Source organism: Nannospalax galili, unplaced genomic scaffold, assembly GCF_000622305.1.
Source record: "Nannospalax galili isolate Female #2095 unplaced genomic scaffold, S.galili_v1.0 scaffold1086, whole genome shotgun sequence".
Classification (NCBI taxonomy): domain Eukaryota; kingdom Metazoa; phylum Chordata; class Mammalia; order Rodentia; family Spalacidae; genus Nannospalax; species Nannospalax galili.
Genome location: NW_008354345.1, coordinates 1,093,075 through 1,115,902, shown reverse-complemented (window position 1 = coordinate 1,115,902; position 22,828 = coordinate 1,093,075). Strand labels below are relative to the sequence as shown.

Here is a 22,828-nt window from a genome sequence, read left to right as displayed (position 1 = left end):
ATCTGGAAAAAACAAGAGCAAACCAAATCCAAACCCAGCAGATGAGAAGAAATAAAAATACCAGAGCAGTACCTCTAGTTCCTTATAGCGTCTCTGTTCCCCCTTCCTTTCCTTCATTGTCTACCACCAAGCACAGTTAGAATCACTGAATCATTCAGTACACAGTAGATCTGGCACAATACGTTTTTCGATTGTAGGTGATGCGGTAATGAACAGCCTTCACGAGAATATTTGAATGTAACTATGATTTTTCTACAGAACACTTTCTTAGTAGCAAAATCACAGATGCAAGGATTGAAAACTTTGTAAAACTCAGTTTTCATATGATCTTCCAGAAAGAGTCTGTCAAGGATGTTCAGTTTGGGCCACTAAATTAATATTTGCCAGGAGGCCAACTTTTTGTCAATTTCGGTCCCTTAGTTGCACAATGAGGTCTTACTGTTGTCTCACTTTGTGTTTCCATCTTACGGACCACACCCACACCAGTCCACAGGACCCTTGGACATGGTCCTCTCAAATATTCCATATGATGTGGATTTGTCTTCCCTCAGCTCTTCTTAAGATTCAAAATGAGCACAATATATATGCAAATGGAGGAACTGTGACACTGAATAGTTGCAATACAACATTACCTAACAGAAATTCTAATTAGCCTTCAGTTTTCCAAAATATTCTCAATATTACTAACCATAAAAGAAATACTCCGCTATGCTAGAGAACTCTTAAGTGATTTGCTACCATGGTACACAGCAAAGACCAACCACAATGCCCAAATGGTCTTAGCAGCAATAGAATCCTCTTGAGATCAACTGGTCCCAATCAGAGCACCCAGCTGTGGGACTGAGGAGCTATTTGGTAAAGTGCTTGCCTTGTAGCACCAGGAACTGAGTTTGAAGCCCAGAACTCATGTTAAAAAAAAAAAAGTCAGGCATGATAGTCAGGCATGCCTACAGTCTCAGTTCTGAGAATGTGGAGATCCTGGATCCCTGGTGCTCCACAGCTAGCCAGCTTAGCCTATTTGGTGCATTCCAGGCCTGTGAAAGACTGTCTCAAAAACAAGATAGATGGCTCCTTGGGAATGACATCTTAGTTTTATCTCGGACGCACACATCACAAGCAAGTTCTACTTGTGAACACACCTCCTTGGACTGTCTTCACTGTCTTCCAGAAGTTTTTCAGTATGTTCTGTATGATTTTTGTCCTATGGATTGGGGGGGGTGTTGGGGGGGTATGGTCTCATGTAGCCAAGGACGTCTTGAACTCCCAACGCTCCTACCACTAGCTCCTAAACATTGGGATTGAAGTGTGCATCACCACACCTCACTTGCCCTATGACCGTATCTTCTTGCATACTTTGGGTATTGGTAGCTGTCTAATATTTCCTATAACATTACATGGTAGCTACTTTAATCGGTGCCTTGATTCCAGAGGATCTAATTTCATGGAGCTGAGAGGGTTTAGAGTAAAGCAGAGACGAGGTAGGAGCAAAGGAAATGGCATCATGCCGACAACTCAGAAACAAATATAAAGATTCAAGAAATCACCTGCAAGGTACTGATGAGTGTGAATTCTCCGGCCAGTAGGGGGCAGCAGACTCCCATCAGTAGAGTCGAACAGAAGGCGCAGGATGCATTTCCCAGTCTGCAGAGTGGGCACCTAGCAAGGACTAGAACTTTCCTTCTTCAGGAATCTGAAATCAGCTCCTTATTGGGGCTGTATTTATGTAACCACTAATCCCTACTTTAGGGAGATTAGTGGCCTTCATAAATTTAACCCTTGCCTAGGAATCAACAATATTTCTTCCCTCCAACATCAGGATAGGTGACATATACTTAACACAGGGGAACTCACTACCTGAATAGGTTATTTTTGTGGCCATTATGCTTTTACTGGAGATATAAAACTTATCAATGCAAAAGAATGCTTTACATGTCATTAGCATAGTGATTAATGTAAATTACATTTTAATAAGGTAGAATACAGTGTGTTCGACCTCAAAAGAAACTACAAATTCTCTCAACCTAAGACGTTGGAAAGGCTCCTTAAGTAGTTGTTTTTACCTACTACCTTTAGAATACTCAGTGGCCTATGACAATATGAGCCTCTTTGCGATTGTGGTTCAAAGAGTTCTAGCATGACATTGTCTCTGTGGGACCATGAGTTTTCCCCCAAAGTATTTCCAACAGCATATACAGTTAAGAAGTTTAATAGTTCCCAAGTGTGGAAAGGAATTAAGCTCTTATACTGGAGAATTTTAAAGCATTGTTAAATCCTACATCTCTCCTACAGAGAAACTTTCCAAAAATAGGCATGACTAGGGATTTCAGTTCTACGAAATTTCGATAAACACACCAAGGCACAAGCTTGTTGAACACAGCTTGCAAGTGTGGAAAGGAATTAAGCTCTTATACTGGAGAATTTTAAAGCATTGTTAAGTCCTACATCTCTCCTACAGAGAAACTTTCCAAAACATAGGCATGACTAGGGATTTCAGTTCTATGAAATTTTGATAAACACACCAAGGCACAAGCTTGTTGAACACAGCTTGTTACTTAAGATGCCACCACATGGTACTTTTGGAGATACAGGAATTGCTATGCTTGAAGTGACAGGGCATTGACTTTATCCCTAATTAAGAGCACCAGGTGAGAATCTCAGCTTCCATTTATACAGGGTTCATCAATAAATCCCTAGGATGGTGAGTGGTTCACGTACTGTATTTCCAACATGTCTGGCCCTTTTGCTCTTAGCTGGCCTGGGGCTCTTTAAAAACTGGAGGCCTAGGAGTTTAGAGGCTCTGACTGCCCTGAAAGTAGTCCTGAAATAAGAGCCCTTTTCAAAGAGCTCACTGGTTATTTTAAAAACATTCACAGAACAGAATAAAGGCAAAATTCCCAGTAGCTTAATTTGTTTTGAATTAAGAGAAGTAACGTAGAAATGACACGAAGGCCAAACTGTCTGAGGACTAATGTCAAAATTACAGTATAATTAATATACATTCTGGGCATAATTAATATAATTTTGGTAAGTGGAAAATACACTGCATTGGCAAGTTTCATTATTTGTGGGAAATATCCTATATAATCACTGAACAGAACGATTTCAAACCACTAGAAAACCACAGCAGGAGAAATATTTAAAGGGAAATCAAAAAGAGTTCACACACTGACACACTTCGCTACAGACATATTTCACTATTAAAACTATGGTGTTTGCCATGGGAGCCGGTGAAGGCCTATGCATCAAGATGCTGTTTGTAGTATGGGGGAAGTTAGTACTTCTGTAAAAAGGAACTGAATCACCTTACCATCAACAGCCTTTTTTTCACAAGAAGTTTATAATTTGATGATTTGTTATCTAGTTCAAAACTAGGCAGGAAAGGAACTAAACTGACTAGTCGGACCCAGAATAAGCAACGATTTGGCGAGTCGTATTCACTGGGCTCAATGGTGAGTCGCAGTCGGCAGAAAAGCGGTGCGGCCCCAGGGGTCCATTCCTTCCCACCTGTAGAGGAGACACGGGCATAACCACTTGTCTTTATCAGCTTTAAGCTGCGCACAGGCAGAGATCACAGACAGCTGGCACGGCGCAACAGTCTGGAGGAATTAAGAAATGCTTCCTGGCCTTCTTTCAGTTCCGTCTCCAGAAGAAAGCTGGCTGAAGTTTCCCACGTTTCTGTTTCTCCTTGGTAAAATGCAGTTGGCAGTGTTAAAGGGACACCAGGAAGTCTTCACACGGCTTTTCATCTTTTCTTTCCCAGCTCTGTCGTCAATGCTGGACACTTCCTTGGAGCTGCCTTCTTTGCATGGGGGGTGGGGGGCGGTAAGCCATTCCCCACGACTTGGAAGGAGTCAGCAGTTCTAGGAGCCTTTGGTGCCTTGGCTTGTTCGGTTAACTCTTTTCTAGAAGGACAAGCCACATATTCAGGGACTCTGCGCTTCTCAGGCTCAGATGTGGGTTCCATGGGTATTCCATTCTTGTCCTTTTCCTTAAGCCATCTGTGCACAGCTTCCTTCTGACAACTCTCATCACGCACACACTCTGCAGTGCGTGTGCGAGGCTCCCCAGCTCTACAGACTTCCTCTCCTTTACATGGTTCTTGCTGGTTCTGGGGACAGACAGCGGTTTCTTGACTTTTAGGTGGTTGTTCAGGCATTTCCGATCGCCCGGGTTTTCAGTCTCCGCACCTTTGTGCTGGTTTCCCTGGCCGGAGGTTGTGGAGCAGGCTTGACCAGCCTATCGCTCACACCGTAGGGTTCTCTGAACACCTGGAACAGGAGTCTAAACTTCTCCCTGGCTTCACAGACAGCATTCTCTGGCTTCTCCAGGTCGCGGGGCTCCTGGAGAGTAACCAGCCGCTCAGGTCCATCTGATCTTGACCGAGGAGCTCCCCACCTCCCATCATTTTGGCGTCAGTGGAGGGAGAATTGGTGGTATAATGGCGGTTAAACTTTGGGAACTAGGTTCTCCAGAAATTTCTTGCTGCTGACGGCAAAGGAGCCAGTTTTCTAAGCCTTTAACGTTGCCCCAGACATTATTAAAGAGACTGCAGGCTCTGGCAGAAGTGTGACTATTGTCCAAGGTCTGCTTGGGGCTGAGCCAGTCCTGGAGGATGGTGCTGGGTACATAAGACCCTGTTGACCAATGGCTGGTATGCTCACAAGAAGCCATTTGCGGAGACAATCAGTTGTGCCATTGGATGCTGACTTCTTCTCTGGCTCTGGGATATAGCCTCTTTTCTCTAGGAAAGACCCGATGTTCAGTGAACTGGCTTGAACCACCAACTGCTCAGAAATTTGAATGGTCTTGAGGGACCCAAATGTGGTGATGGTCTGGCTCAGAGCAGTTGTGTCTGCTTCAAAGAGCAGGACAGTCAAATCCTCAGGCATAGGGGCCAAACTGCTCAGTCTCTCCAGGCACATGGAGACTTGATTAGCAATACTGTAGTTGATGAATAAGACAGGTGGAATGGCACTGAAGTGTCTCCTCTTTAAGCTGATAGGTGAGGTCTACCTGTTCTTTTAACCACACCTCTCAGCCTTGTGGTAACACCAGGTGGTAACGTAAGCAGCTGTGAATCTGACCTTTCATCTCTCTCTCACAAGTTATCTTCAATAACTGCTTAATGCTGTTCAGCCCGGAGCACTCCACCACTAGCAAGCTCCAACCCCCTCCGTGCATCATTATACCTCAAAAGTGTTTCTCTATTACTGTTAGCAGTCACTCTGTTCCAGGAAGTTCATTCCCTTCACTGTTCTGGCTTGGAGCGCTTCTTCCGGCCACCTGAGGTAACCTTGGATGGTCTGAGACACCTTAAACCACACAGCCTATGGCCCCTGAATAGGTTGTTTATATGTTTATTTTGCATGTGAAAGGGTCTTACTATGTAGTCCAGGCTCGTCCCAATTTTATGATCCTCCTTGCCTCAACCTCCCAAGTACTGAAATTACTGGTGTGCCATTCCTGCTCTGAATAGATTTTTGTAATGCTAATAAAATTCAGCACATCCTAGATATTTCTGTGGAAAAATGAAGTTTTTGTTCTATTGTTCTCCAAAATAGGCCACTAATCCTCTTTGGTTTGGGGCTAGACATGCATGAACAAAGAAGACACATGTAGAACATGGGGTGAGGGAAAGGTGGGGACACGTGCCTGATTTAGTAAAGGGGATGACATTGCATGAGCTTCGCAAGGAAAGACGTGTGTCCGTCACTACTGCGTCAAAGGCTAGTCAAGAACTAGGTACTGAAGGGTTAACTACTGCATATGTGTTGAATGTAAATAGAAGTTTGAGTGGTATTCACGTGGTTTAATATCTCAGCAGTGTTCCTTGGAAGCAGTGTAATATATAAGAGAGTTAAAGGACAGTGAAGACGACTCCTCAAAGACAATCTCGACCCAATCCTTAAAACCTGCCAATGTTCATTTATATGATGGAATGGACTTTGCAGATTGTAATTAAGAATCTCGACATGGGGGAACCTGCCCTCTCTTCCCTCTCCCTCTGGGACCCTAAGGCTTCCATTTAAGGACCCATGCCAAATACCTGCTTACTCCACAGATAGCCTTCACCTCTCCTTCCCTCTGTGACCCCCAAATGCCATCTGAAGACTTGCACTGAGCCCCTTGCTCACTCTACAGGTAGTCAAAACCTTTTCCTCCCTCTGAGATCCTAATGCTGCTATCTAAGGACATGGGCCAAGCCCTTTGTTTGCTCCGTGGGTAGTCCCCCCCACCCCCCATGGAACCATAGCACCACTCTATGAGGAGCTGATGAAAGCCCACGTGCTTGGCACTTAGTCTGCCTCTGCTTCTCTCTGGCACTCTAATCTCAACTTCTAAGAGACCATTGGGAGAACCTGCTTATCCCACAGAGCGCCCCTGGGTTGTGCCTTTCCCTTACAAAAAACCAGGCCCACCTCTGCGACCTCACACACGAATCAGCTTTGAATGGCCTCAAGACTGAACTTCAAGCATCACCCTATTGATTCAAAACCTGCCATGCCAGGATAATAAATAGCAAATAGAGATTCAAATACCCACTCAACAAAGCAGACGACGCACCCGTACCAAAAGACAGGACGAATGACCAGATCCCAGGTACCACAGTAAAAACACAAACAAGAAAAATCAAGACAATATGTCTCCCCTTACATTATTAATTGCATAGCAATGACCCCCAATCAGACCAGCTTATATGATAGTCAATCCAATGTGTTCAGAACAATTATAAATATGTTCAAGGAAATCAAAGGACATAAAGAAATGTCAGAATAAAAACTAAGAAAGCATAAACAGGAGTTGGAAAGGAGGCTCATGGTTAAGAGCAAATGATATTCTTGCAGAGGATCCAAGTTTGATTCCTAGTACCCATATTGGGCAACTCACAACTGCCTGTAACTCCAGCTCTTGGAGTAGCCAATGCCCCTGGCCTCCACTGGCATCCTCGCATACATGCACACACATACACACATGCACACACACACACACACACACACACACACACACAATTAAAATTAATTAAACTGAAACATAAATGATTGAAACAAGGAAGACAAATCAAGATATGAAAATAGAATCAATAAAGATACAGAAACAAAAACTTGAAATGAAATAAATAAAACTTGAGATGAAATCTTCAATAAGTATAATAAAAAGCTCAATGTAAAGCCACACCAGTAGGATGGATGAAACGGAAGACAGACTATCAGGGCTTCAGAGTTTGAAGAGAAGGTGGGAGAATTTGACCACTCAGTTGAAGAAAAGTTAAAATTTTAAATACTCATGAACATACAAGATCTTTGCTGTGAAGGAACAAGAAAGAGAAGAAATCCAGGTAAAAGGCCAGGAAACTATGTTCAATAAAATGATAAAAGAAAACTTCCCAAATCTAGGAAAAAATATGTCATCCAGGTGCAAGTGGCCCACAGTACAGCACCAAACATGAAGGACCAGAAAAGAACTTCTCCATGTCATATAATACTCAAAATACTAAATGTGCAGAAAAAAGGAAGGTTATTGAAAGAGAGAAGGATCAAGTCACATCTAAATGCAGTCCTATTCAAATAACAGCTGATTCTTCAATGGAGACTTTAAAACCAGATGGGCTTAGACAGATGAAAGACTGCAGATGCCCACTCAGACTGCTATACCCAACAAAACTATCTACAATAGTTAAAGGAAAAAGACAAAGTTTCTACACTAAAACCAGGGTAGTGAAATTTATGGCCACCAAACTAGCCTTACAGAGGATATTGGAAGGAATACTTTGGATTAAAGAGAAGGATAACAGTGCCCAGGAAGCTACAGGGGGAAAACGATGCTACACTGGTGGTTAATCAAAAGAAGGCCAAGAAAATAAACACTACAAATAAAAACAATGTCACATTTTCAATAGTTCTGAATATTAATGGTCTCAATTCCCCAGTCAAAGGACACAGCTTGGGGGCTGGAGAGAGGGTCAGTGGTTAAGAATACACACTGCCCTTGCAAGGGACACAAGTTCAAGTCCCAGCACCCATGCCAGGTGACTCATAACTGCCTATAACTTCAGCTCCAAGGATTCCTACAACTCTGGCCCCCATGGGCACCAGCTCTTACATGCACATAATTTAAACAGCAAGACACAGAATAGTAAACTGGATGAAAAACTAGCATCCAGAATTTGCTTTCCAAGAAACACACCTCATCACCAAAGGTAGATACTACTTTAGGGTGAAAGGATGGACAAAGATTTCCAAGCAAATGGAGTCAGGGAACAATCAGAAATTGCTATTCTAATATTTGACAAAATAGATATCAAACAAAAACTAATCAGAAGAAATAAAGAAGGTCACTTCACACTGTGAGTCTGATTTTAGAGTTCTGGTAGCTGCTCTAAAATCATGGAGATAGATGATAAAACTCCAGAGTACAAAAGCCTGGTTTGTCTGAACCAAAGAGTGGACGCTAAATACTAGTTCCCTAATAGCTGAGGTACAAAAGGTCTTGAGGTCAGTATGATCTGTGTAATAGTATAAGATACCAGCATCTAAAAGATAGATACTCAGTATACAGACACGTCATTTAGGGGGCCAGGAGTCACGTAAAAAGTGGTGACAGTAGCACTGCCCACTGATGTCATTCAGACAAAATCAAAGATTGGTTAAAGCAACAGTGGGCTGAGATAAGGACCATATGTCTAATAGGCATAAATAAACTCTCCTCAGTTCATGTGCGTAACTGGATTCACAGGCAGCCTCCTGTGGGGTCATCCCATGTGGGAAGACTTCTAGACACCTAGACTACCTGAGGGCCTTCTAGCCTACCTGAGGGCCTACAGAGCCCCAGAGACTGGAAACCTCAGAGCCTGAAGAACTGACAGAGTCTGAGAACCTACACAGCCTAGAGAGCTGGAATGGACTGAGAGCCTAATTAGAGATCTGTGCTGGACAGCTTTAGTGTCAACTTGACACACCTGGGTTGAGGGAGCCTCAATTGGGGAATTGTCTTCATTGGACTGGCCTGTAGCCATGTCCATGGGGCACCTGATTGATTGTTGAGTGATGTGGGAGGGCCCAGATGGCACCACTGTGGGTGGTGCTTCCCTGGGCAGGTGGGACTGTGTTGCATAAGAAAGCAGGCTGAGCAGGGGCCAGGGGAGCAAGCCAGTAAGCAGCATTCCTCTATGGCCTGTGCTCCAACTCCTGCCTCCAAGTTCCTGCCCTGTGTTCCTACCTTGGGCTCCAGGATGAACTGTGACTTGGGATATGTAAGCTAAGTAAACCCTTTCCTCCCCAAGTTGGTAGTGGTAAGAGTATTTTGTCACAGCAGTGAAGAACAAACTAGGACAAGATCTAAGAGCCTAAAATCTTTCAAAGTCTAAAAGTACACAAAACAGAGAGAGCTCTGTGCCTCCCAGGCCCAGTACCTGCAACACATCCAGCCTCAGGGTCTGAGAAATACTCTGCAGCTCTGCTCACTGGGGCCCCTGTTTCCAGCACAGGACATGCTCTGCTTCTCAAGTGCGCCACTAAGAGGACTTGTTACATCTGGGGAGGTCAGAATATCTTTTACTCTGAGACTATTAAGTCTATGTAGGAGGCTCATTTACTCACAGTTCCTGTAGTTTGCTAGATACGCATTGGCCACCACCCAGGTCATTAGCAAGTGTTCTCCCTGATCCTGTGGTCTGCCAACCGGTAGGTGCTACGTCAAAGAATGGTGGGTGGTAACGGAGACTAACTCTTCCATATCCTCCTCCAGCAGCAAGATGCTATGTACCCCCTTGTCTCAGAGGTACAGGGATGGGCTCCTCAGGGTTCTGACTATCCTGCTTCCCTTTTAATGAAAGGGTCTTAATGAGTACCTGCTCTAAATCACATACTCAAGCATTCTGTTTTTCCTCCACGGCTTACAACCTTCCCAGTTTGGCTTCCTATGACCTTCTGTTCCCAACAACCCTGATACCAAAATAAGACACACACACAATAACGACAACAGCAACAAAATATAGACCCACGTCCCTGATGAATCTAAATGCAAAAATTCTCAATGAAACACTTGCAAACTAAATTCAAGTTCATATTTAAAAGATCATTCATCCTAAGTTGCCTTCATTACATAGATGCAGGGATGGTTAACATATGTAAATCAATAAATGTAATTCATCACATAAATGGACACAAAGACAAAAGTCACAGAATTGTCTCAATAGACACAATGGAAAGGTCTTTGACAAAATACAATATCCCTTCATGATAAAAGTCATGGAATGGCTAGGGATGGATAGAGCATATGTCAGCATAATAACGGCTATATATGATAAAACCTATATCCAACACCATGTTAAGTGAAGAAAAGCATAAAGCATTTCCTGCAAGATCAGGAACAAGACAAGGGTTTCCACTCTCTCCACTCACTCAATATAGTGCTTGAAATCTTACCTAGAGCAATAAGACAAGAAAATAAAAGTTTCACAAATATGAAAAGAAGTCAAAATGTCTTTGTTTGCAGGTGACATGATTCTATAGGTAACAGACCCCAAAGTCTCCATCAAAAAACTCTTAGAGCTGATAAATAGAGTAAAATGGTAGGATACAAAATTAACATTCAAAACTCAGTAGCCTTCCTAGATACTAATAACAAACATACTGGAAAAAACAACCAGGGAAATAATACTAGTCACAGTATACACACACACACACACACACACACACACACACACACACAGACAAGGGGAAAAAAAGAAACTCAAGAAAGAAATTGAGAAAGCCACTTGAAGATGGGAAGACCTGTTATGCTCATGGATCAGTATTAATGCTGTAAAATGACCATTCTACCAAAAGCGATCAACAATTTCAATGTTATCAATCCCAATCAAAATTCCAGGGCCATTCTTGACAGATACAGAAAAAAATCTTAAAATGTATATAAAAACACAAAAGACCAAAGATCATCACGAGATCTTAAACAAGAAGAGTACTGAAGAAGGCATCACCATCCCTGATCCCAAATTATACTACAGTGCCGTAGTAATAAAAACAGCACGGTAGGAACATAAAACAGATAACAAATCAACAGAATAAAATGGTGGATCCGCAAAGAAGTTCACACAGCTACAGCAATCTGATCAAAGTTCCTTGACCAAGATATAAAAATATGCACTGGAGAAGTTATCATCTTCAACAAATGGTGCTGGAAAAACTGGATATCAACATGTAGAAAAATTGATTTTGATCCTTATCTCTCGCCTTGTGCAAAACCCAACTATAAATGAAGCAAGAACGTCGATGTAAGGCTAGTCACTGAGATCCTAGAAGGAAGGTTAGGGAGGGTACGTCAACATATAGGTGCAGTCAAGGGCTTTCTGAATAGGACTCCAGTAGAACTTTAAATGACACCAACAACTGACAAATATAATCTCATGAAACTAAAAACCTTCTGTATGGCAAAGGAAACCATAAATTGAATGAAGAAACATAGAGTGGGAGAAAATTGTTGCAGCTGTGTTTCTGACAGAGGCTTAATATCTAGAACACACAAAGGACTCAAAAGAGTAAACACTAAGAAAAAAAAGAAAGACAGAATTCAGAAAGATAAATGCCATACGTTCTCCATGCTGGACAGCTTCAGTTGTAGACTTGACACCCCTGGGAAGAGGTAACCTCAACTGGGGAATTTCCTTTATATGACTGGCCTATAAGTATGTCTGTGAGGCATTTTCTCGATTGTTGAGTGATGTGGGAGGGCCCAGCCCAGTGTGAGCAATGCCACCCTGGGCAGGTGGTCCTCAGTTGTATAAGAAAGCAGGCTGAGAGAGTCAGTAAGCAGTGTTCCTCCACAGCCTCTGCTGCAGTACCTACCTTCAGGTTCCTACCCTGAGCTCCTGCCCTGGGTTCCCTCCATGATGAACTGTAAGCTGTAAGGTAAAATAAACCTTTTCCTCTCCAAGTTTTGGTCAGTGTTTTATCACAGCAATGGAAAGCAACTTTCTCTCTCTCTCTCTCTCTCTCTCTCTCTCTCTCTCTCTCTCTCTCTCTCTCTCCCTCTCCCTCTCCCTCTCTCCCTCTCTCTCTTCATATGTGACTCTTTTTATCTTTAGAGTTGTTTCATGTATTTGACCTGGAATGCCTGTGTAAGTACTGAAAAAAGTCCATTGGGATGAGGAATGCCTTAAGGGTGGAAGAGAGAGTAGAAAATCAGATATGAAAATAGAGGAGAAATTGGGAGGGGTGGAAAGTTCAAGTAGTGACGGAGATGGGTGCACAGGGATGTTGTATTAGTCAGGGTTCCCCAACGAAACAGAACCGGTAGAATGAATATATATGTATACAGATTTATCAGCTTAGCTCACAGGATAGAGTCCGAGTAGTCCAACAATGGCTGCACCACACTGGAGAGACTGAGAATCCGTAGTCGCTCAGTCCCTAAGGCTGGATGTCTCAGTAGTCCCAATCTGGCACTGAAGGTCTAACAAATTCCAAAAGATCAGATAGTCTCAGTCTGCAGCAGCAAGACAAACTTACCAGCGAGAGAGAAGGCAAGCAGCAAGAAGCCTGGCGTTCTCCTCTGCTATGGCCTTTTATATGGGCTGCCATCAGAAGGTAACACCCACATTTAGGGTGTGTCTTCCAGCTTCAGAGGATCCAATCAAAAAGATCTCTCTCATTTCAGTTAATCCCAGATCCAGTCAAGTTGACACCCAGGATTAGCCATCACAGATGTAAAAGTTGTATTCGTTACTTTTCTGTTGCTATGATAAAGCATTGTGACCAAAAGCAAAGGTTTATTTTGGATTATGGTTTCAAAGGAATAGAGTCCATCAGGGCATGGAAGGCATGGCAGCTGTCACAGGAAGCATGGTGGCTGGAGCAGGAAGCTGGCTGGTCACTTTTCCATCCACACACAGGAAGCAGTAGCTAGCTCTCTGTGGGTGGTAGGGAAAAGGATCCAGCGTGAAACATATCAGCTGAGTAGTATGTTGCAGTGAGAACAGAGGCTGGAGTTAAAAGCAAGGTTAAGGGTTAACACAGCAAGGTCTGAGCCCTAAGGAGGATGACTAAGAGGGTTTGTAGTTGGGTATGAAATAACCAAGCCAGCCAGATATGCGGAGAGACAGGGCTTCGGGCCAGTGATAGCAGGCCAATGTCCCCAGAGTCCCCAGGGAACATAGTGCAAGGCACTGTTGTCCTTTCACAAACCCTTGTATCTAATGCATCTAGTGTGACAGACTTACTTGTAAACAAAGATGGTTTCTAACAAGAAGCTTCTACCTAGGAGGCTACCCAGATCACCCTGTAGATAAAGAGCTAAATATAAGGCAATCTAGGGAGATTGTAGTTATATCTAGGTGGCTGGGACAGAGTTAACTCTGCCATGGTGAGGGTACAGTTGGTCATTTAAATGGGAGACTGAAGAGAACAGGGTCTGATTAAGAGTCTATAAGAGAGATGGGCAGTAACAGCACCAGCCAGTGACCAACAGCCAACAGTCATGTTCAACAACTAACAAAGCAAGAACCAGAGATGGACAGTGGGGACCTTCAGCCACCGTTAGCTACATGGGCAGCACCAACATAGGGTCATCCCCCTGGCTAGGCCAGCCTGTGGGCTCTCCACTAGCTTGCCCATGTTAGCACAGCCAATGAATTAATCTCAACAGAGATTACTTTTGCCCATTTCTGTCACGGTCCTACAAAACACCTAGATATCAGAGTACATTGCATTTTTCTCTACTGGAAACCCCTCCCAACTCTTGGGAATTTCTGACTGTGCCTTAATTTCTCATTTTTCCTCAATTTCTCACTTTTCTGCAATAATTCTTAAAATCTTCTTCCTCTTTGTGCACTCCCATGAGAGTCCATGCCATTAATCTCTATCGGCATGGACCAACAAACTTGGAGCCACTGTACCATGTGAACCTTTGATGACTGTGAGTGTCCTTGAGTCACGCCCAACTGGGTCGTGAAAGATCCCATTGCTCAGAAACCCTGTAACATTGTTTATTCTATGCACCATCTCTAGCTCAGCATCCTCCAATGATCCCTGTGTTGCTGTTGGCATTGTTATCCGTCTAAGGGGAATGTTGGGTTCATTTTCTCAGCCAATTAAATAATTAACGGAAGGAAAACTCTCATACCACCACAGTGGCAGCAAACCGACTTGTGTTGAAAGATGAATCACATCCACACACATAATCACTCACACACTCATCCAGAAAGATGGAGCTCTCCACCTGGAAACCAAGAATTCAATGTCCTCCAGGGAGAATCTGGGTTTTGTTTTGAACTGGTCAACTTAAACAAAGAAGTGGAGGCTGATAGGTCACATCTCTAAGCTGAGATATCCAGGGCTCTAAGCAGGTCAGTTGGGTTAAAAAATAAGCCTCCCTGGCAGGGCAAGAAGCAGCAGGAAGTGTGGCATATTTATTCCCAGTGACCACACAAAACAGAAATTACACTTTTCATTGAGCATGTTGACAACTTAAACATAGGCTTGGTTTTTACCTTCTGGTTCCCAATCCGCCCACAAGCACCTTGACATAGGGACTCCCCATCCCAAGAAGATAGTTTTCTAATACCCTAGAAGTTTCTTCCCAATCTTGAACCATCCTTCCTCATTGCCTGGTTGTAAATCTATCTTAAATTATCTCTTTTCTATATTTTCCTAGTCACCCCTCATTAAGATGCTCCCCATCACTGGTGCTCCTCAAAAGAGTTTATCATTCATGTTTCCTTCTGCATACAGATTATGAATGTCTACCTCTTATACCTTGGAAAACATAGCCAAAAGTTTGGATGGCAGAAGCTTTGTTCCCATTTGTTTGGAAGGTTAAACTGTAATTGGTAACTACTCAGAATTTATAGCATCACTAAGCTTGAGTAAGTGTCCCACTTTCTACTGCACCTAGCAATTTTTAACCTGGTTGGCAAACACTTAATGTATTTTCTTTTCTGAACGTATTTTTTGCTGTGTTTTAAATGACTGGTACATCATTGAATGTTCAAGAAACAGCATGTCTACATGACTACCCTTCTCTAAATAGAATAGCTCAGTTTTGCCTGCTCGGTTGGGGCAGAATGGGAACAGAATCTTCTAAGCATTTGCTTATGTGTGACAAGCTTTTACCATCGGAGGCTGTGCTGGACAGCTTTAGTGTCAACTTGACTCACCTGGGTTGAGGGAGCCTCAACTGTGGAATTTCCTTCGTTGGACTGGCCTATGGCCATATCCATGGGGCATCTTCTCGATTGTTGAATGATGTGGGTGGTGCCACCCCTTGGAAGGTGGGCCTGTGTTGCTTAAGAAAGCAGCCTGAGCAGGGGCCAGGGGAACAAGTCAGTAAGCAGCATTCCTCCATGGCCTGTGCTCCAGCTCCAGCCTCCAGGTTCCTGCCCTGAGCTCCTACCTTGGGGTCCCTGATGAACTGTGACCTGGGAGATGTAAGACAAATAAACCCTTTCCTCCCCAAGTTGGTAGTGGTTAGAGTGTTTTGTCACAGCAATGGAGAAACAAACTAAGACAGAGGTCATAGGAAATAAGCTGACACACGACCCACAGAAAGCAAGAATCTATGGGAATAATGAGAAAAGGGAACAGCAGCACTGACTCAAACCCTGGCCCACCCTCCTTGATTTAAGAGTAATGATTTTCTCTCAGCCATCTTTGTAAATGAAGGAAGGAACAATTATGGTGTTCTTTGTGCCAGAATCTGTGCTAGTCAGTTGTAAAAACCATGTGATTGGAGGTAGAGGGATCAGGAAAACATCTCACTCTCCTCATTCAGAGTCACACATCGGACAGAATCTGGTGAGATGCTGAAGTGGTTCTGAGACGCTTTGTTTCCCTGTGTGTATCATCTGACTCTCCAGCTTCCATTGTCCAGGTCAGACGAAACCAAAGAAGTGGGAAGTGGGTTCTGATAACCACGCAACTAGGGGGAATAATTGTCTGCAGCATACGTTAGAATGGAAACCTGAGTCTACTTTTTCAGACTTGAAGTTCCATTTGTATAGAATGGAACAGACTAACTACTTTTAAAGTATACATTTATAACTTTCTGTAATTTGACACTACATAAGCCTGAGCCACATCCATCTCCTGAAGGAACAGTCAACAAGTTTTGAACGATATACAGAAGACACAGGGCATAACATTTGTAGTAAATACCATGATCACCAAAACATCTTTTCTTTGAGTTTTGTAGAAATGTATTAGTAGGAGAAATGTTGACCTGGCAAGGGTCTCAAAGGTTCTTACTCGAACTTAGAATTCGACAGCAACTGTGCCATAGCCCAGCCTACTTGCTCTTCAAGCCCCTGTTTAAATATTCAGTTGGCTTTTTAAAAAGAATCAGTACAATGGTGATTAATTAGCTTTTTATATCATTCTTGTAGGTAAATAGGTTAAAATTATCTCGCTAGGAGAATCACTCCAGACTCCTGTGTTTTAAGATTGTTTTCAAAATTTCTGAGTTTATATATGATCTTATTCTAATGCTAAACCAATGAGCTTTATTTCTGAGGATAATTTGTATTGCTTTTATTTTATTGAATTGTTGCGTAAAGTTGTTTTCTTTGGGAGTATAAATACATTATCCAAGGTATTTAAAACTCTCCCCAATGGAAAAGAATTCAACATCAATTTTAAAATATGTCTTTGGATTGTCTTGGTATTCAAGAGATACAATGCATACCATTGTTTGGTACATGGGAGAGATTCTAATACCCTGTAGCTGGTTACTGAACATTCCACATGAAATAGTAAAGTTCCAGCTAACTACAAGGTGGATCTCTGTGGCAAAACAACATTATTTAGCCCGATAAATTCATTATATCACTTACCGAGGGACGAGCTGTCATAGAGCTTCTATTGACTTACTTTCAGACAGAAATAAACTTGACCCATTTTAAATATTTAGGAGTGTGTGTGTGTTTGAGTAAAAATTGGTTTTAATATTTTTTTGTGTGTGTGTGTGTGTGTGTGTGTGTGTGTGTGTGTGTGTGTTTGAGTAAAAATTGGTTTTAATCATAATTAAATTGAGTTTTTTGTTTATTTTTGCACTGGATATTTAACCTAGGGCCTCATGCATACTAGGCAAGCATTTTACTACTGAGCTATACCCCGAGTCCAATAATTTAATAATTCAATTTTCACTCTATTATTCCTTAGGCATTGTCAAACCAAGATGCCACTGCTGGGATTTTTAAAATATTTTTATTTATTTATTTTTATTTTTTGTGTATGAGTGTTTTCGCCTGCATGTATGTAAGTGCACTTGTGTTGTGCAAAGTCTGCAGAGGCCAGAAGAGGGAATCAGAGCCCCCGGAACTGGAGTTATGGATGGCTGTTAGCCACCATGTGGATTCTGGGAACCAAACCCTGGTCCTCTGGAAGAGCAGGCAGTGCTCTTAACCACTGAGTCATCTCTCCAGCTCCCAATGACAGAGATTTGATAACCTGCCTAAATTATGGGCTGTTTCTTCTCCACAGAAAGTCTGATAACTCATGGCCTAGGTGAGTTTTAGCTGTTTGTAGCTAGCCTACCTTCCAATGGTGGGCCCCATAGTACAGGTAAAAATTCATGCTATCAAGTACTTGTTTCAAAACCCACATGAGGCCTGGGCCTTTTCCATTTCACTAACTTGTATCCAATCTCTTAGATAACTTTTTCTATATATAAGCTTCTGGGACTGGGGAGATGGCTCAGCAAGGACAGTGTCACACAAGCACGGGGACCTCCTATGGTCGGATCCTAAGTACCCAGGGAAAAAGCTAGGCATCGTGGTGCCTGCTTTAACACAGCACTGGGGGGCAGAGACAAGAGGATCCTAGGCTTTCTGGCCAGCCAGTCTAGCAAATTGGTGAGCTCTGGGTTCTGTGAGAAATTGTCTCAAAATATAACATGGAAAGCAACAGAGGAAGACACCCAATGTCAACCCCTGACTTCTGTACACATTCACACGCATGAATGGACACACATGTATATCCCAAACCCCTCCTGCACACACAGGACTTCCTATCCCCAGGTCAATGTCATGAAGACTTACCTTCTGTATTCGTCACTTTTCTGTTCCTATGATAGAAACATTGACCAAAGTAACTTATACAAGGAAGAGTTCATTTGAGCTCTGGGTTCCAGGGGAATTACAGTCCATCATGGCAGGGAGGCACAGTTGCTGGAGGTGGTTGAAACAGGGGCAGCAGAAGCTAAGCTCTCACATCTTCAAGCTGGCAGAGGAAGTAAGAGAGCAACTCGAGATCCTGCAAGGCTTTAGAGCTCTCTAAGCCCACCCCGAGCCATGTGCTTCCTCCAGTAGGGCCACACCTTCTAAGACCTCCCAAAACAGCACCACCAACTGGGGACAAAAACGTCCAAATACTGGAACCTATCAGGGACATTCTCATTCAAATCTCCACACCTATCCTACTTCAGGGTTGAAATATTTTCTATGGGTATTCAAATATTCACGAAAGCCAGCTGGGAAAAATTCTGATGCAAGGGGTAATTTCCTCACAGACAAGCTGAGTTGGAAACCTTTGTGATTCAGCAGAGACTCATCCTATTGGGAGCCCAGAATCTGAAGTTCAGGTAAGAGTCTGGGTTAAAGATGCCACTTTTAGGGGCTATGAAAGGACAGATGGTAGAAGAAATCTTTGACAATAGGGATCCCTTAAGGGACTTGGCAGGTGTGAGTATAGACACATGGAAATTCAGAAGGGGTGGTGGAGGAAACACCTAGAAGGACACAGAGTGGTGGGAAGGAATGCAAGAGAGAATGTCTTCACAGAAGCCAAGAGAAAAGTCAATATAAAGTGAAAAATGCTGAGTGTTGGAAAAAAAAAGTTCTGGCTAAGTTTCATATACTGAATTAGACACATTGTTATCTGGAGAGCAGATTACAGTAGTAGATTGAATACACAGTACAGGGTATGTATTGCACAGAAGGACAGCATGGACTGATTATCTTAAAGCAGGCCAGGAGACTGAAGGACTGTTGTGTGGCTGTTCCCTCCAAACTGAAATGTTCTTTCTTGGAGAAAGGAGGGAGGCTTCTAAGACTCAGGGAGCTAAGTAACAAATAAGGTTCAGAGAGCTCAAGCAATGTATGAGGTTCTGGAAACATAGAAAGTTACAAGAGTCACAAGCCTGAGCCACAAGGTTTTGTAAGCAGGAAAAGACTGCTGGGAAAGGAGGCTGGTGGGGCTGTGGCAAGGTAGGCAGGGAGTCCCAGGGGTGCTGCTTTCTTGATCATTACCCAGGGTGGGACGGTCTTTTTCAGGGACTCAGCTGCCTTTGTGTTTCCTGTAGACAACCCTAATGTTCACTGTTCACCAAACTAGACTTGGGTGAATACTTTCTTCCCTCTGTTGTTGGTGCCCTACCTGGCATAAGTGGACATCTGTTCGTATCTTACCAGGAAAAGTTCCTCAAGGAATATGGATCTACATTCCAGTGTGTTTGCGATTTTGTGGAATTGGGTCACCTTTTGAACCATAGCAGCCCTATGTATTACACGCACGATAATTGTGCACACACCTAGACTGTTTGAAGCATCAAATGAGATGATGGAAGAGGAATTACACAGTACCTGTATATAGTGTCCCATGCATAATGATTTTCAATATTCTGTGGGAATATTTTCCAAAGCCTTATTATAATAAAGTCAGGGAGAGGGAGCTGGAGAGATGGCTCAGCAGTTAAGAGCACTGGTTGATCTTTCAGTGGAACAAGGTTCACTTAACAACCATACATAACTCCAGTTCCAGGGGATCTGATGCCCTCTTCTGGCCTCTACAGGCTCTCAACAACGTAGGTGCACTTACATGCACCCAGGCAAAACATTCACACACATAAAATAAAAATAACTCATAGGGCTGGAGAGATGGCTCAATGGTTAAGAGCACTGCCTGCTCTTGAAGAAGACCGGGGTTTGAATCCCAGCACCCACATGGTGGCTAACAACTGTCTGTAACTCCAGTTACAAGGGATCCAAGAGACCTTAATCTGTCCTCCATGGGCATTGCATGACATGGGTGTATACTTACATACATGCAGGCATAACAATCATATACATAAAAAATGATAATTTAAAAAATGAATCAAAATATTTTTAATAACATAAGGGAGTTAAAATAGTAACTAGGGGGAGCTCTAAGACAGTTGCTTTTCTTTCTTTTGCCTTAAAAAAGTTAATGTAGGGGCTGGAGAGATGGCTCAGTGGTTAAGAGCACTGACTGCTTTTACAGAGGACCCGGGTTCGATTCCCAGCACCCACATGGCAGCTTCGAACCATCCTCAACTCCAGTTCCAGTGGAATCCGAAGCCCTCTTCTGACTTCTGTGGCACTGGACGACACGGGTGCACTCACATACATGCAGGCAATATACTCATGCACATAAAATAAAAATAATAAAATATTTTTAAAAAATTAATGTAGAACAGCTTGAGAGATTGGGAACTTACAGCCTGGTGGGAAAGTCATGTATCAGGACTGAAAATTAGGGAATTTTTTTCAGACTCAGGACTTAAAAACAAAACAAAACAAAACAAACACCTTCCTTTGCACAGAGTCATCAGAGGCTAGAGGTAATTTGACTTTGCAAGTTGGAAAAAGAGAGCTATGCAAACAGCTGGGTAGGAAGAAGTCAGTGGGAATGGAGGACGACCAGCAACTCCTGTTGTGTTGGGTGTCTTGGAAATTCCTAGGGAATGCAGGGTATTTTGATGAAGATGAAATCAGCACAAATATAACCTGGGTGCAACTAGGTCCTTGGGATGGTGAAGTGGGGAGGGAGGCAGTGCCAAAGGCTGGCATGGCCCTTTGCCAACTTCCAGGCAACCCAGGTCCAGATGTAGAATGCCAAAGACTCCATCTGAAAACACGCAAGTTAAAAAGCGCTCAGTAATAAAAACTCACTGTTGCAGGCAGAGTCCCCCAAAACGTCTACTTTCAAAATGGCCAAGATTCTGGCAGCTTTTTCTTCTTAAATATGTGTTTCTGAATAAGGCCAAACAGACGCTCTTGTTAGTCTTCTCAATACTTGTCTTGGAACTGGAGTCTTTCGCAGCTCTGGACCTTGCTTATGAGTACATTCCAATCACATTGGCCTTAGGCAAGAAATAAATCAATGCCTGAATTTTCCAGAGATGGATTTCAGCCAAGCCAGACCTGGCCCTAGAGCACCGCGTAACTGAAGATGGAGCTGTACTGATGTCTGAGACTGAACTGGAAAATGCAACTTATTAAAAAAACCGTATGTGTAGACACACCGGAGTAACCTCAGTAGTAAAGGGTAATTACTTGTAAATAATACCCTAAGAAAGCCTTTTTGTAAAGAGTCACTCATGTAAAACTTCTGGGTAAAAAGTTGGTCAGCCTCCTGTGACATTTATTTGGGGGTAAGCTGATGCTTCTGAGGCAGAAGCATTCTAGGCTCCAAATCTCCACTCGCCGGCCTGGCCTCTCCCATGCCTGACTGTACTTAGTACTTTGCAGAGATTTCAGAGAATAAATTGGGAAAATAAACATTAAAGCATGAAACTTGTTATTAAGAGAAAGAATTCAGGCTAATGGGGCAGACAGAGACACCCTGGGCTGTCTAAGTATTGTTAGAGGAAGCTTGCAAAATGCTGAGGCGTGAACACAGGGCGAACGAGGGATCAAGTTACAGGGAATGAAAAGTTCCAAAGAGCGAACACCCGGACAGCCAGGACCCTTCCATGGGGCTGCTTATATGTCAGAGAACAAGAGAAGGGCCTTAACTGGAAAACAGCAAGAGGTAGCTTGGCTCAATACCTGTTAAGGCCAGAGATGACAAGTAATATAGTAAGAGTGAAAAATTCCAGGTTGTATCCTTATGTGTGCCTCAGCTACAGAGTCACCAAGGTCTCTCAGGACCAGTGTTCATTCCATCTTAGTGAAGCTTAAACTTCAAATGCCTTGATCTTCAACTCTGGCAGGCTTACGGCAGGTCTCTGTGGACAGATCACAGAACAGGACCTCAGGGCACCTGGCCAGTCATCTCGGTGCGCTGCACTCTTCCCTCTGAAGGCGGGACCCCAGTGTCCGACTCACTGTCCATTAGGCTTCCACTTCTTTGGGCCTGACCGCCTCTCAGCATCTTCCAGAGAGGACCATGGTTTGAACGTGTGAACCTTGGGGACGTGCCAGGTCATCTCCAAAGTGTAGACATGCAATGCAGTTTATGTATGAACACCAACTACAGCTACTAAAATGACATTTGAGACATTCAACACAAACCTCACCTTCACAGACTGGGACAACAGAGGGCGTGCAAGACTTTAAGCCTAATCTGTAAGAAACAGTCAGTAGATGTCACTGTAACTCCAAGTTAGTAAACCAAACCAAGGCATTTGTATGAGCAGGTTGTTTTGTTTGTTTTCTCCCCCTAGCTTCAGATGGCCTGGGGCTGCTATGTAGACCAGGCTGACCTGGATCTCCCAGAGATCTGCCTGTCTCAGTGCTCCCCTCCCCCAACCCCGAGTGCTGGCATTAAAGGCATGCACCACCACATCCCACCCAGAGCACATTATTTCTAACAACCCAGAAGTGACTGTCAGAAAAACTCACAAAGTAAACTGGTTAAATATTATTAACTTTGAAGAACAGAAGTGAAATTGGGGCATTATGATTATTTCTCATTTCAAATCATCTCATATCATTTAACTTTATTAACCTTGTGCAAATTTCAGTACGTGAAAACATTTCTATATTGGATGTACAAAATTAACATTTAGTGTTCTTATTGATAGGCCTTAACACAAATGACTGAATGCATGAAATCCAGTAGGGGTGGGGCCATGGGCAGGTGCCAATGGTTGACGG

General features: G+C 43.1%; 1 pseudogene; it reads right to left on the bottom strand.

The window, feature by feature from the left end:
• Positions 1-3,443: 3,443 nt before the first annotated feature.
• Positions 3,444-22,158, bottom strand: LOC103748813 (annotated as a pseudogene).
• Positions 22,159-22,828: the final 670 nt, after the last annotated feature.